The sequence below is a fragment of the Pan paniscus genome, chromosome 10 (assembly GCF_029289425.2).
Source record: "Pan paniscus chromosome 10, NHGRI_mPanPan1-v2.0_pri, whole genome shotgun sequence".
Taxonomy (NCBI): domain Eukaryota; kingdom Metazoa; phylum Chordata; class Mammalia; order Primates; family Hominidae; genus Pan; species Pan paniscus.
In genome coordinates, this window is record NC_073259.2 from 8,865,458 (window position 1) to 8,880,385 (window position 14,928).

A 14,928-nucleotide genomic window follows, 5' to 3' on the forward strand; every position below is an offset into this window, starting at 1 on the left:
AAGCGGAGAAACATCCCTCGTGTTGCTTTATGAAGCTCCTTTCATGCAGGCCAGGCATCTAGCCTTCAGGCCTTTGCTCTCCCCGTCCCCAACTGCCTGGAATGCCGGTGCCTCCTTGTCCTTCAATACCCAGCTCAGCTCAGTCATGGCTCCACTAAGCCATGCCAGGTAGCAGCGATGGCTACTCCCTGCCCTCCAATGCCTGCAGCGTGTTATCTGCCGTCTCCTGACACCAGCACTTTCTGCTTTGCCCCTTCTCTCCTCAGCTAGGCGGGGCTCCGCCTCCGTGTCCCTCCCCATGCCTGCTGCATGATTCCTGGGTGTAGGTCTCCACTGGATGAACGGCACAACTTCCCCCACTGCCCTGTATCAGTTGCTTTTGTTTCAGGTGTTACCACTGTCCCCCCAGAATGACTGTGAGCTTCTGGGCATGGGGACCAGCGCACTCCTCCACGGTGCCTGGTGTGGCACTCAATGTAGAGGCATGCTTGGTGAACATCCCCTGATTAAGGTGTGGGTGTGCGCTGTCTTACAAAGCACACCTGGGAGGCAGCAGGAACCCGTGGGAGCGTGCCAGCCCCACACTGAGGGCAGTAGTTTCATCTTTTTCTGGTACTTCCGAGAGTACCATAGAGCAATTACCTTAGTTAAATTTATACCAGTGCTTCTCAACCTGGCTGGATTTGGCCCTCAGGGGACATTTGGCAATGTCTGGAGACTTTTGCTGTTGTCATTAGCTGGGGAAGGAGTATTACCAGTGGGTAGAGACCAGGGATGCTGCTGAGCGCCCTACAGTGCACGGGGCAGTCCCCCACAGCAAAGAATTATCAGGCCCCAAATGTCGGTAGTGCCGAGGTTGAGAAACCCTGGGCCACACATTGACAGCTGACGCTGGGACTTGATTTGTTTATGTGCCCCTATACACTACAGGAGGCACAAATGGAAGATCCGAGGAGCCAGGAACGGAACACGGACAGAAGCATGCACGGCCTTGTGTGCTGTGCCTGCCTGGGAGGGCAGCTCTGTGGCAGGAGGCTGCTCACCTGGACACAGGAAGGATCGGGGAAGCCCGTACTGCTCCAGCTCACATCCTCACGGGACCTGGAGGCTGGAGAGGGAATTCCAGGAGTCCAGGTACATCCTATCTGGTCCCAAGATCTCTGAAGGGTTCCCTGGGGATAGTCTGTTTCCTGAAGCAGCTGTGGAGTCCTCCAGCTTCCTTCGTGAGCTGGGGAGGGGGGTGCTGCTGTGATTCTGTAAGAGCTTGACTCTAGGAAGCACGAAGAAGGCTCCAGAGACAGCTTTTGCCTTGATTAAGTTTGATTTGATGTGTTTTTGAATTATTAAACAAAAGTCAGTAAGAAATTCTCAGGTGCCCTGTAATCTGGAGGAGTTCTATTTCCACACGGTTAGTATCACTGGACCCCATGCTGTCCTGCTTCTCCCAGCTCACCAGACCAAGGAGGGTCCATGCTGCACCAGCAGAGCCCCGCATTCTCTTCAGCGCCGCCACCCCCCCCAGAATTGCTGGCCAGTGGCTTAGGAGGCAACACCCCAACTCAGAGTGTGCTGGTCTTGCTTCTCAAGCCTAGTAGGAGAAGAGCAGAGGGGCACGCAGTGTTTTCAGGGCAGGAGCAGCAGAAAGCATCCCTTTTCTTTCTCCAAAAGAAAAAAAAAGCACCCTTCCTTGGCAGAGTCAGCGCCTTGCTCATGTGAGCAGCCCAGGAGCACCAAGCAGAGCCTGGCACACGGTGGTGCTCCATGACAGTGACAGCCAACATGTATGAGTGCTCCCAGGTGCCGGCCCCCTTGCAAGCACTTTGCGTGTCTCTCCCATCCACCCTCAGAGATGAGTACTAGTATTACTCATCACATTGCCACGTGGGCACGAGCATCAGCCTCGTTTTCTAGATGAGCACACGTGCGTGGAGAAGCTAAGTAGCTTGCCTGAGGTCACACAGCAAATACGTGGCTGGGTGAGGCATGGAACCCAGGAACTCCGGCTGCAGAGCCTGTGCTCGCACCTGCTACGTGCTACTTTCCCCACTGAACAACGGATGCGCGGATGGATGGATGAGCACTGGGCTCATGTAGCGGGGATTCAGCACGTTAGGGCTGGTGTGGTTCAGGTGGACACAGGGGTGTTAGGTGCTCCCCCAAGGGACAGGGTGTCAGGAGGGGTGAGGGATGAGAGGGTGAAGATGGAGAAAAAAAAGGGAAGCCCAGGGAAGCTTTCCCCAGGCACACGAGCATCCCTCACTGCCCTGCGCTCAGCCTCTTGCCAACTGTCCAGGGCACCAGCCTTCTGTGGTCCCCTTGCATAGGACACAACCTTTAGGGCCATCCATGGTGGCCCTGTGGGCTGAGCTTCTGTATCCTCGCCAGCAGATGGGGTAAGTCAGTGATGCTCCAGGCAGTACCCCCTTGGGCAGGCTGCCCTGCTCCTTGCCAGCAGTGGTGGAGCATCTCCTGCCTGCTCCTCCACCCCCGTGGCTTGTCCTGGGTTCAGGGCCACGGGCTGTAATGTGGGTCTCTGCCCCCTCCACCCTTCCCTTTACTCAGCCCAGCCTACTCTGATCTCAGAAGCTAGTCACTGTCTCTACAGCCTGTGAAGCATTCCCTGTGTGTACACAGATCCTCACACAGCAAAGCCTCCAGCCTCCCTGCCTTTGCTCTCTGGCTGTTCCTCCTGCCTGGAATTCCCTGCCCTGGCCCCATCTGTGTTCCGTTTATTGGCTGCTCAGCCACCAATATTCAGCTCAGGCATGGCCTCCATAAAGCCTTGGGCCAGAAGCTTCTGACCCGTGAGCTCACTGCTGGCATCCTTGTTTCCGAGCCTCCTTCTGGCTCCAGGCCTCTCTGCTTGTCTTGCTCCCTGGGCTGTGTACACTTGGATCCCTGCTTTCCCTCCTGGCTCTCACCTGTGCCTTGTTCTGCCTTCGTGGACCCTGTGCACCGGGGTGTGAACTGAACCTGCCCAATGAACTCCAGTCCGACCCCCAGCTCCACTCTGGTTTTTGTGACCAGTCTGCCCCCTGCAGACTCAGGGCTGCACCATCCTTCTAGAAGCAACCATCTAATGGCCTGGTCTGATGGAAACGGGTAATGAGAATCCCAAAGAAAGCTCCTCTAGCATCTGCCTTCCATAAGAACGATTCAATTTCAGGCTCAAAACATAGAGGGAACCAGTGTTTTAGGCCCAGAATGGGACCCAAACGTTAATTCCCACCCCCTTCCTCATACCATAGTGGGGTTTTTTCCATTAACTCTTTAACAGAACAGCTTAAACTAGAAGCAGAGTTGGATACTTTCTAAAACTATAGCTCCAAAGTGAAGCTGGAACAGCATAGCATTTTCTGAATCAAACCAATACTTTCTTTAATGAGACGCTTTGCAGGAAATATGCAGAAATATTTCTCATTGTGACATTGAGACGAGTAACTAGAAATGGAATCTTTGGAGGGACTTATACCACATGGGGGCAAACTGAGCCCCAGATAAGAGTTTCTGGGGCAGATGCACTGGTGCATAAGAGACAGGGCAACTGAGCTTCAGCTGGTGCCATCCTTGAGGTAAGTTTGAAGAACTTTGTAAAACTGGAATTTCAGAATTTCTCCATTGGACTGATTCTGCCACAAAGAGGGAGCTTCGTGGAAGCATTCATTCCTCTTTTGTCTCTCCAACCATCCTGTATGATTAGAGAGACACAGGGTTTGCAAAATTTCCTGCAAGTGATAGCCTGATGGTGGAGGCTTGGTGTCCAGGCAGGTCGTGACGAGGTGGAGGGACTAGCCTATTCCCAGAACAGCCTCGCATCAGCACAACACGAGGATCAAGACGTCGCCAAGTTAAGCTGGAGGGAGAAGAGCCCAGCCTGAGGCTCCCAGCCGGCTGTGTTTGAGAGGATCACAGAAGCAGGTGGAGGGAGGGCCAGGGAGCCCAGAACGACCGGCCAAACAGGAAAAGACGAAGCCAGCTGTTTAAACGGCAATGACCTCAGGGCGAATTATTTTCTGGCAATTAACCATGGACTGGAGGCAGCTCAGAGGTGCAGCTGCCTGGCCTGTTTGTGCAAACCAGAGGATGTGAATTTGGAAGCCTCAAGCCATTCCTGTAACAAGATGTCATTGTCGGAAGGCTGAAGGTGACCTCTACCCGTCCTGGCCCCAGCCCAGGGCTCACAGCCTGGGCTATCCAGCCGCAGCTATGGCGGAGGTTGGGACTCAGCCATTCCACTGGGAGCAGCTCTACAGTGAGGACAAGAGGATGAGCTCTGGCCAGTTTCTGATACTAACATACATTCCTGACCCGGGGGGCTGGGAGCAGAGAAGAGGACCAGGGCTGGGGTAAGGAGAGCTGTAGATGAGATGGAGTGAGGGTTAAGTTGGAAGAGGCAGGGAGGGAGCAAACTGGATGCTGGGGAAGCAGGAGGTATTCTACAAGCACATCAAGGAAATGCAGCTGAGCAGTTGCACTTGCTCACACCTGTAAGCCCAGCAACTTGGAGCTGAGGCAGGAGAACTGCTTGAGTCCAGGAGTTCGAGACCAGCCTGGACAATATAGCAAGACCTGTTTCTCAAAAAATAAAATAGGAAAAAAAGAGAAAATGTGGCTGAGGCCATCCAAAGCGCCAGCCCAAATGTTGGGGTCTAAGAGGAACGTGTGTGTGTGTGTGTGTGTGTGTGTGTGTGTGTGTGTGGTGGGGGGTGGGCCCGGAAGGAGAACAGAATTCCAGAACTACACGCCCAAGACAGGCGTCCACTGAGCTTCAAGCTGGGACTATGAAGAACTTAGTTGGAATGGGCTGAGTCAGGGCAGCACCCAGAGAGGGCAGCAGGGCCTGGCCAGCAGGCTGGGGGGATGGGGGCCAGGTGCCCCATGGGGAGACACAGAGCAGGGGACTCAGAGGATGCTCAGGGGATTCAGGTATAGGGAGGTGACCAATTGCCACTTCTTCCCAGCCCCCCCTGGAAAGCACTAGACATTCCCGTGGCTGTCTTCTCACAGGCTTTGGACAGAGATGGTGCAGCCTGCAGATACCTGTGCACACAGGTGGACAGAAGGGACTGTGCAGGTGGTGAAGGTGGGATAAGAGCAGTGGCAAGGGCCCCAGGGCAGGACTAGTGGTGTGTCCCTAGCAGTGGTAATTCGTTCTAGGACAAAAGTGGCTACGGGGGGTAGGGAAGGCTGCCAAGAACAAGAGTGAGGAGATACCAAGAACAGGACAGCCTAAAGGTTAGGAAAAGTCCTGAGGCCCAGAGAGGTCAGAGCCTCTGACCAAATCCAAACACAAATTCAAACCACCTGCACGGTCCTTTACCTTTTAATGCAGGCACCTGGTGTTCCTCGCTAGAATCCAAGCCTAGAACTGGGCCACAGTCCCGTGCTTCCCCTCCCCTTCTCACCCTGCGTTTTGCCCAGCAGAGCAGGAAAGCTGAGAATGTGCTGGAAATGCTTGTTGAGGCCGACGTGTCAGGCAGCCCATCAGTGCAGGATGGAGCCTCGGTTGCAGAGAACTGCAGGGAGGTGGCGTGGAAGCTCATTGGCTGTGAGAACTGCTCCGCTGCGACAGTGCTGCTGGAGGTGGCGGTGAACAGGTACACCCACTGCAGCCTGGAGAGGTGGATGTTGACGCAGAGTCTATGAGTCTCTTGTGCAGCCAGCTCAAGGCTGGCTCTTCAGGATGTTTGTGTCCTGCTTCCCAAAGAGCCTTCAGGCTTCAGAGGTCATCTTCTCCATTCCCCTGGCTCTACCACACAAGCCACCCTGGATGGGGAGAGGTTCATGCCAGAGAGGGGTCGGGATTCTCCAAGCCCTGGCTGCAGGAGAATTTTTGGAGCATGGGGGCTGTCATCTGACCAAAGATGAAAATACCACCTAACAGATGAGGCAAGGCCCACCGTGGGGCTGGGTGGCTGGTGGAGCAACAGAAAGGAACATGTGGGTGAGAAATGAGGGGACGATGCAGTCCAGTTCCCGGGTCCAGGGACCCAGGTTCCCCCGAACTTCCCACCAGTCCCAGCTTCTTTAGAGGATGTGGCCCAGCCAAGGCTGTGGGGGTCTGGGGGCAGTGGGCCCAAGAATAACTCTTACTTATGTAGGTCTCTTCTCAAAGGAGCTTGGCCATGGTGATGGTGATGAGAATGTTCACCAGAGCCACATTTTTACAATCTTTATATAATGTGGTGACTCGTTTCCTAAGACCTGAAAAGACTTCCTCCTTATCCTCACACCTCGTCCCAGGTAAAATGGCAACGCCAAAGTGGCAAAGCAGAAAGCAGTGACTTACCTGAGGCCCCAGAGCAAGCTGGGCAAGCTCCATGAAAACCAGCTTTTCAGCCTGAGCCCAGATATTATCTTTGATCCTGGACCCCATTGCCCTGGCTGACCAAGCCTCGGCATATTTGATGGAAGTGTTGCAATTCTGGCTCCCCTCATTTTCAGAAATTAGTTTCTAGGACTTCTTACTTTTTAATCCATCCCCTGATAAAGACCCAGTTAAGTCTGAACCATCCATCATGATCTTCATTTGGCTTAAGATATAAAAGTTTTCAGAGCCCACATTCAAAACTCTAAAAATATCTTCCTCTTTTGATCTAGGTGGCATCTGTCCTGGTCATCGGCCTCGGGTCCAGATGGCCTGAATTATCTGTCTCTCTCATGCAGTCTTTGCTAAAAGAGAAGGTCTGGTGTAAATAATTTAAACCCCATTCCCTTCCCCTCTCTGCAGATTTCTGATGCCAAGCTGATCATCGTCTCAGCACCAGCAAAGACATGCTATTCCCGTCCCTGACGAGCATTTCCTTCTTGAGAAAGTGATTTTGAGGGGCTGCAGATGTACTTGGAGGAAGGTTTGGGCCGGGACAGATGACGTGCCCATGTGGGAGCTGGACGGCCCCTCTCTGGGTAGCTCCCTGGGAACTCCCATGTCCGCCTCCCGCTGCCTCCTGATCCAAGGTGGATGCACTTCATTCGAGGCCTGGTCTTTCATCCTTTCCTCTCCTCTTCAGGGACCACTTTGTCTAGTGCTAGACTCATCGTGCTTCCCCCTTGGGGCTTCCTTCAGCCCTCAGCTGATTCAAGATTTCAAAAGGAAGTTGGACATGGAGAGGAAAAAAGAAATGAAACCAGGAAGAAACCGCCAAGAAGCACACAACGCGTTTATGCTGCCTTAACCACACGCTTGACTCTAAATGGGTTTAAAAATTCCTACTTGTGTTAGCCCAAGAAAGTTTCTGCAGCCGTCTTTTTGGTTTAAACAATCAAATGCTCAATAATTCTGGGGCTGGTGGGCCAGGATATGGGTTACTCAGATCTTCTGCTTCACCCCATGCTCGGTCCCTGAGCCAGTTCTGTCATTGGTTCTTTCAGACCAGGGCAGGAAAAGTCAAGAAAGCAAAAGCAGATTCTAGGCCGTGGGGTTTGCTGTTTGCTAGCCCCCTGGCAGAGATGCCTGTCCTTGCAGTCCTGAACTGGTGGCCAAGTGTGCATGCATGCACGTGCAGGTGTGTGCGTGTGCAGGTGTGCATGCGTGTATGTGCGCGCACACATTCATGCTTGTACATGTTTGTGTACATGCACACTTTTTTCTGCTTTCAATTTCAAGCTGTTGCCTCCCTGATGTGTCTGTTTAGTGACTTGAACCAGAAAGATCCCCGGTTCTATGTGGGATGAGAATGAACACAGGCAGGTCTCCACAGAAGTGAGTAAAGTAGAGCTGAGAAGAAGGACATTGTCTCATGCCAGCCTGTCCAATAGCCACTTTGCCCCAGCCCTGCCTCAAGCCCCAGAGAGATGACAAGGCTCTCTCTGTTTGTTGACTCCTTGAAGCTCAGAAAGGTGGGTCAAGAGGTGCCCATCAAGCATTTAGGCAAGCACAGGACCCTGATCTTTACTAAGTCTCCACATCTCTCTTACACAGCCCTGGGCTCAGGGCTTGGTCCCCTCTGGGCAGGCCATCCAGACTAAGTGACAGTCAGATTGTGTGTGGGGAGGCTAGAGACATCCATTCTTCATGGATCAGCCTGAATGGCTGGACAGATCGTGCAAATGGATTGTGTAAGGCAGAGTGTGGAAGAGGAGGCTGTGATCAGTGGCTTGGAGAGCAGAGTGTGGTCAGGTGCTAAACCTAAGGCTTTTCTGGGAAGAGCTCTTAAGATTAGACTGTTCTCCCCAAAAGCCAATAATTCTGAGTGTCTCCATTAATGCCTAGGTAGCCCATACTCTCACCCAGCCAGTGCCCTTCAGCCTGGAACCTTTGGATGGAGGATTGGACCTTGTGACCTTCAAGTTCCCTTCCAAACTAAATATGCTCTAACCCAGGTATGCTGTTCTTTTCTTATATAATGGGAGCAAGGAGGCACTGGGATGCCCAAGGCGTCTAGGGTCTCACCATGACACCCCTGGTCTCCTGCCCTAGTGGTCTGGGCTGGGTCCTGCACAGAGCCCTCTCTTGTCATCAGCCAGATCTCCAAGAGCCACGGCTCCACACAGACCTACCCATAGATGGACGGCAGGGTGTGCCCTGCACACATTCATCCCTGCCCCGCTCAGCTTCCTGTCCCTCTGCCTTCCTTCAGCCTTGGCCCCCAGGAGAAGCAGACTCTTGGAGGCAATTCCAACAGACTGCAATTCCCAGTCCAGCTCTGGCCCTTACTTCCTGCACGTCTCAGCCTGGCCTCCTCATCTGTAAAGCAGGGGTGAATACTACCTCTTTGGATGCAGTGGAGTGTGGTGGGCCATGGTGGGTCAGAGCATGGGCTTGGAGCTAGACCACATGCCACTCACCAGCAATGTGTGTCGCACATTTGAAAACTTCACATTTTCCTGCTGCCTCCACATCCCCAGACACAGGTTGTGTGCACCTGCCTGGGTGACCCAGTGCACTATTGTCATGGGGCCGGCTGTGCCACAAGTTCCCCTGACTGTGACCTAGTAACATTCAAATGCACTGGTGGAATTCCCTCGTGTCTGTTTTTGGTGTGCTTCACTCTGATCCCCGATAAAAAAGCCTCACCCGCTCTCTGCCCCCCACCTGCTTGGTGGAGCCTGGGCCCTGGGTGCTCCTCCCATGCGACCCCTCCCAGCGGAGTGTGCAGTGACTCTGTGGGGCCTGTGAGTCTAGGAACATCTGTTGTCCTGTGCCTCTCCTGTGCCCCCTCTTGCGGCTGCCCCCGATTGACCATTGCCTAAAACAATCACACACACAGTGTGGTTCTGGACAAATCACTTCCCTCCCCCTGCCCTCTGTTTCCTCCCCTGTCAATGCACATAGTAAGAATAAGCTGCTCTTTGGGGCACAGAGAGGACCGAGTTGACATGCGTGAGTGTTGAGAATGGTGCTTGGCAGAGAGTTCAGATTATCGGGACTTTGCAGGTTGCTATAGTAAGGACAGAGGTAGGTGGCTCTCGGTGAACAGTGGCCATTTGTGTTCTAATCAGGCCCCAGGAGGAATGCAGGGGGCTGTTTCCCCGTGCTGCAGGGACTACTGGCCTTTAAGGGCTCCTCAGAACCAAGGGTCTGGGTCAGAAGAAAGGTTCCAGGTGAGGGCTTCTGCCTTCCCTCTTGTGCTGTCCAGAGGTGAGTCCTGTCCTCCCTCAACAAGATGACCTGGTGGAAGGAAGGAGGCAGCGGAGACCACGCGGCTTGGCTGCCTGCCTGTGGGCAGACCTCCAGGTGTGAGGGGCGGAAGCTTGGCCTGAAGCCTGAGGCCAAGCTGAAGGCCAAGCCTGCTGAGGGGCACGGAACCAGACAGGACACAGTGGGCTCGCCAACACTGCAGAGGAAAGGGGTTCTCTCTCTGGGCCCAACAGCACTGGTCCCGCAAGCCTCAGGCCCCCTAAGGGCTGGTCGGTGCTGCACAGAGAGTCTCCACCCCAGGCCATGGTACATGCCCGGTTCACTGTCCCACCACATGCCTCCATCCAGCTATGTTGGTCAGGTCTAGGATGTGCCACTCGGCTCTCGGGGACCTCAGCTGAGCGATCGCATTGCCCAGGATGCTGGAAATCCTCACGATAGGCCCCAGGCTGGAGGGCTGTGTGGGCGTATGGCTGGCCCCTGGCACACCAGTCCCCAGTGCTGGAAAAGAGCTCAAAGCCCATGCCCTGGGGCCTTCACCCTGCAGGCCTATCACATCCACTCTCCCAGCGCCCTGGCTGTAGGCTCTCCCTCTCTTCAAAACGGGAGGGCCATCCTAAAGGCCCGTACACAGGTGCTTCATATCCACAGCTGGAAAGTAGGTCGCTGCTGGTGAGAGGCAGCAGGGGACGGTCCACGGGCTTTCGCGGCACCCTTCCTCTGCCACTGGCTCCCTGGGTCACTGTGCAAAAACAGAGGCTGCAAAGTCTGTGGTGGAACCCGGGAAGCCGGAGAAGGAACACGGGGGCCTTTGAGGCTTCTTCCCGCTGCCCGATTCCTTTCAGGCTTGGCCTGATTTCTCTTTGAGACTTGGGCTGGTTCTGCCCCTCACACTTCCTTGCTGGTCTGGACATTTTTCGGCCTCATCTGTCCTCTTCTTCTCTTCCCACACACTAGGCTTTGACCCTTGGGAGGGGCTGTGGGGTGAAGAGAGGCCCCAGGCAGCAGGGAGCTTGCCTCTGCCAAGAGGGCATGGAAGTTAGGGAGTTGGGGTCTGCCTGAGTCCTGAGCTGGACTCCAGGCCTCTGGTCCTGCACGTTCCACCCCAGCCTCCCCTCCTGACACTCTGGGCTGCTGCGGATCTTCCCAGCTTCCCAGGCGGAAGGCTGTCAAGGAGGCTCTGGTGCCTGTAACACCAGCCATGCACCAGGCGCTCTCCAAACATTCAGATCAGTGGGATCTGATCAGGCCTCTAGATCTAACCTCCAGGTGGGCATGTTAGACAACATCACGGGGGTGTCACCAGAAAATCCAGACTGGGAGAAACGTGACAGGACAAATGACCTGGTTCTTCAGCACATACATTGCAAGAGGAGAAAAAAGGAGAGAGAGAGATTGATGGTGGAACTTAGAGGCTAAAGGAGACTTAGGAGACCAATTAACTGATTTTAACACATGGACGTAATTTAGATTCTGACCCCAATAACTTTTTTAAAAAGAACAGTTTATGGGTCAGTTGGGGAGAGCTGAAACTGCCTGGTTATTTCGTGATATTAAGGAATCAACTGTTAATAGTTTTTAGGTATGATAATGGTAATGTTACTATGTTTTCTGAAAGAGGATCCTTAAGTTTTAGAGGTACATACTGAAATATTTGTTTTTTAAATGTTTTAAAAAGTTTATTGCTCTTTCAGAAATATGCTGACATATTGACAGATGATTTGATATCTGGGATTGCTTCAAAACCATCCTGGGGAGGGGAGAGGGAGGGATGGAGGGGAGGGTGCAGGCCAGCGAATGGAGATGGACTATGAAGTGGTAACTGTTGAGCCCTGGGTGATGGGAAGATGGAGGTTCATTAAAGCACTTTTTAAAATTTTTGCACATCTTTGAAAATTGCCATGATAAAATCTGGAAGGAGCAGGAAGAGAAACAGGAAGAGAAAGGATGAAAGAGAGGGAGAGGAAGACGAGGGGAAAAAGGAGGAGGAGGAGGAGGAGGAAGAGAAGGCAGAGGAAAAGGGAGAAGAAGGAGAGGAAGGAGAAGGGAAGGGAGAAGGGGAAGGCAGAGGAAAAGGGAGGAGGAGGAGAGGAAGGAGAAGGGAAGGGAGAAAGAGAAGGCAGAGGAAAAGGGAGAAGGAGGAGAGGAAGGAGAAGGGAAGGGAGAAGCGGAAGGAGAGGAAAAGGGAGGAGGAGGAGAGGAAGGAGAAGGGAAGGGAGAAGCGGAAGGAGAGGAAAAGGGAGGAGGAGGAGAGGAAGGAGAAGGGAAGGGAGAAGCGGAAGGAGAGGAAAAGGGAGAAGGAGGAGAGGAAGGAGAAGGGAAGGGAGAAGGGGAAGGCAGAGGAAAAGGGAGAAGGAGGAGAGGAAGGAGAAGGGAAGGGAGAAGGGGAAGGCAGAGGAAAAGGGAGAAGGAGGAGAGGAAGGAGAAGGGAAGGGAGAAGGGGAAGGCAGAGGAAAAGGGAGAAGGAGGAGAGAGGAAGGAGAAGGGAAGGGAGAAGGGGAAGGCAGAGGAAAAGGGAGGAGGAGGAGAGGAAGGAGAAGGGAAGGGAGAAGCGGAAGGAGAGGAGGGAGAAGAAGGAAGGGGCAGAGGAGAAGGAGAGGGAGGAGGAGAGACAGATGAGAGGGAGCTGCTACTGCAGCTGCCGAGGCTGGCCTCCTGGCCTGTGTCCTAAGATCCTGGAGAACACCAGGCTGGAGAGCAGCCACCCCCTCTCTGGCTGTCCCATGGCCTCAGCCGCTTCCCACTCCAGGACTGGAGCCCTTCTTCCTTGCTGGGGACCTCACTGGGAAATAGGGTGGTAGTGCAGGGTCCCCCTCCCTGCAGAGCATGGAGAGGCAGCCCTTCTGCTCCTAGGAGATGGTGCTGTTGCCCAGGAAGCCGGTCACCATGACGAGAGTACCCGCTCAGATGAGGATGCAGGCGGAGGCAGTGAAGGTGCTGGAGGCCAGGATGCTGAGGTAGCTGCTCCTCTCCACCAGGGTCCAGATGCCCATGGCCAGGACAGCTGCCCCCCTGACCTGCAGGAGACCACCGGGTTGGAGCAGGGGGTGGTGGGGGCCTCAGGAGCTGCCATTCCTTGAGTGCCTGCTGGGTACCAGGCACTTCTCGTGCATTGTCTTATTCAATTCAGGCCTCCTAAGAGCCTGTGAGAACAGTGTGGTGGCCTAGCTTTACAGATGAGGAAACGGAGGCTGAGAGAGGTTTGCAGGCTTGTCCAAGGTCACACATGTAAGCGAGCTGCAGATTTTGCATCTGGGTCTGACTTCTGATTCTGTGCATCTTACTATGGTTCCTACTGCATATGAGGCGGGGAGAAATGACTTCAGTTTTGGGGATGACTAATATACCTGAGTCCCTTCGCCTCCCCTCCCCTCAGAGCGCTCCCTCCCTCTGTCCACGTTTCCCTGATGGATGTGGAGGTGCCATTTTGAGCACCTCCCCTTGTTCAATCCTTATATTTGCCCATTGGGGAAGCACGGCTGGGCACCTTATCCCTCCCTGTTCTACAGAGGAAGGAACTGAGGCCCATGGAGGAGAGGTAAATGGCCCGAGTTAGGGGCAGGGCCAGGACCAGGACTCAGAGCCCAGGGCCTGCTCGCTCAGTCTCGCTGCCTCCATGATGGCAGGGCCACTGTGCTGGACAAGTTGGAGCTCCCTGGGACCACAGGAGGAGGGAGGAGAACCTTCTTTGCTGTCTGATTCCCTTTCAGTCCTGAGAGGGGGCAGGGACGGGACACTGCTGATTTGCAGGTCTGGGGGATGCCTTCTTGGAAAGAGAGTACCTGGGAAATGTAGCTGGGGTGGTGGGGCTTGACTGTTCTTTCCTGCCATGAAGCTGAGGAGCCCTTTAGTGACTGTTATCCTCAGCAGAGCATAGTGGGTGGGTGCAAGTGTCCTCAAGGTGCCGGATGCGGGCTGTTTGGAGTGTTTTCCCAGGATTTGGGTCCTCTGGGACCTCTGACCGTCTCTGTCATTTGCTCCTGGGAAGGTGGACTTCTGTCTCCCAGTCTCTCTGCCCGCCATTTAGGGACGGGTCCATTTCCTCTGATGGTCAGTGTCTGTGGGAGTGGGACCCAGCCATGAATTTTTTATGAAGTTCCCGGGTGATCCCAGCTGAGAACCATTGCGCAGAATTAACGAATGGGGTCCAGGTGTCCTGCCCTCCTCTTCCCAGTTGGTGGCGCTGTGCTGAGCCTCGCAGAACACAGTGGCTTCCCGGTCGCTCAGTCCCAGGAGGGGCCCCTTGAAGCTCCAGGTTCCCTCCCCTGGGAGGGGTTGCCTGGAGGGCTACTGAGATTTGTTCAGGACCTGAACCCCATCCTTTCCCTCTGTCTGTTTGTTAGGGTGTTTGCTTTGGCAGAAGCTTTAAGGTAGAAAGTGGGGTAATCCTGAGGAACAGAATTTTCATCTAAAGGGGCAAAAATCAGATTATGCAAGAAAGGAAAAAACCATGGCTCCCAGGGGAGTTGGAGGCTATGAGAAATGCAGCCCCGGAGAGGAGCAGTGTGGATTCGGCCGACCGGCCGACGGAGGCCTGCTCTCTGCCAGGGCACCTGCAGGCCACACAAATGGGGCTGGGATCTTGCAAAGCTTGCAAAGTGACGCCGGATCCTGGGCCACGGGGCAGGGTCTGGAGGGACACACTTCCCTGATTCAGGTCTAGAGAACAACAAATCCACATGCATTGCTGTCCAGAAGAAATCAGGAGATGAGTCTGGGTCAACGGGGCCTGGTTATACTTAGCCAGGGGTCTGCAGGAGCCAGAGTGCTGCAAGTCCTCCGGGAAGCTCCTGCCGGGGACGTGGCCAGCTCTTTAGAAAGCAAGCTTTCCTCTGAGCAAGGGAAGGAAAACTGCTCACTGTTGGAATGGGTCACCAGAGGGTGCCACGGGAGGGCGGAAGTCAGCAGGTCTGCGTGCCAGTCCTGGCTGTGCCCTTGACTGGGTGTGTGACTGTGGACAGACAGTTGGCCTCTCAAAGCCTCAGTTTCTTCATCTGCAAATTGGGGGCACTGGATGGGAATATCTCTGAGGTCCCTTCCACATGGTTAAACTGTCCCTGTTAGTATTGGGCAACAGTGTTCTGCCAAGACACCACCAGCAAGATGCTTCTGGATCAGCGGCTCATGGCTGTCACTCAAACCACTTGGAAACTGCCCAGTTCAACAGAAAGCAGTGGAAGACTGGTGGGGCAGGGAGAGCGCTGACCCCAGTGAGCGGTTTTAACAACCATTGGCGTAGAGTTGATTCAACAGTATTTGGCTCTTTGTAGAAACTGGGTTGGTTTTCTGTGGAGTATTAACTGCATTTCTCAAAACCATAGTCTGTGGCCGATTAGCCAGCAAACCCT

At 54.1% G+C, this 14,928-nt stretch overlaps 2 long non-coding RNA genes across 8 annotated transcripts in view; one reads left to right on the plus strand and one right to left on the minus strand.

The window, feature by feature from the left end:
• The window catches only part of LOC103782705 (uncharacterized), a 72,117-nt gene that overhangs the window by 18,407 nt on the left and 38,782 nt on the right, over nt 1-14,928 (minus strand). For 5 of the 7 annotated variants that reach the window (XR_008620334.2, XR_008620335.2, XR_008620330.2 and 2 more), the window contains one exon: nt 1,044-1,228. The exons of the other annotated variants lie outside the window; for them this stretch is intronic. This is a non-coding gene — a long non-coding RNA (uncharacterized LOC103782705). The remainder of the gene's footprint in view (nt 1-1,043; nt 1,229-14,928) is intronic. 7 annotated transcript variants of the gene reach the window in all.
• On the plus strand, nt 9-11,764 carry LOC134728425 (uncharacterized). The gene is made up of 2 exons (XR_010108791.1): nt 9-1,134; nt 5,425-11,764. It is a non-coding gene; the product is annotated as an uncharacterized LOC134728425 (long non-coding RNA).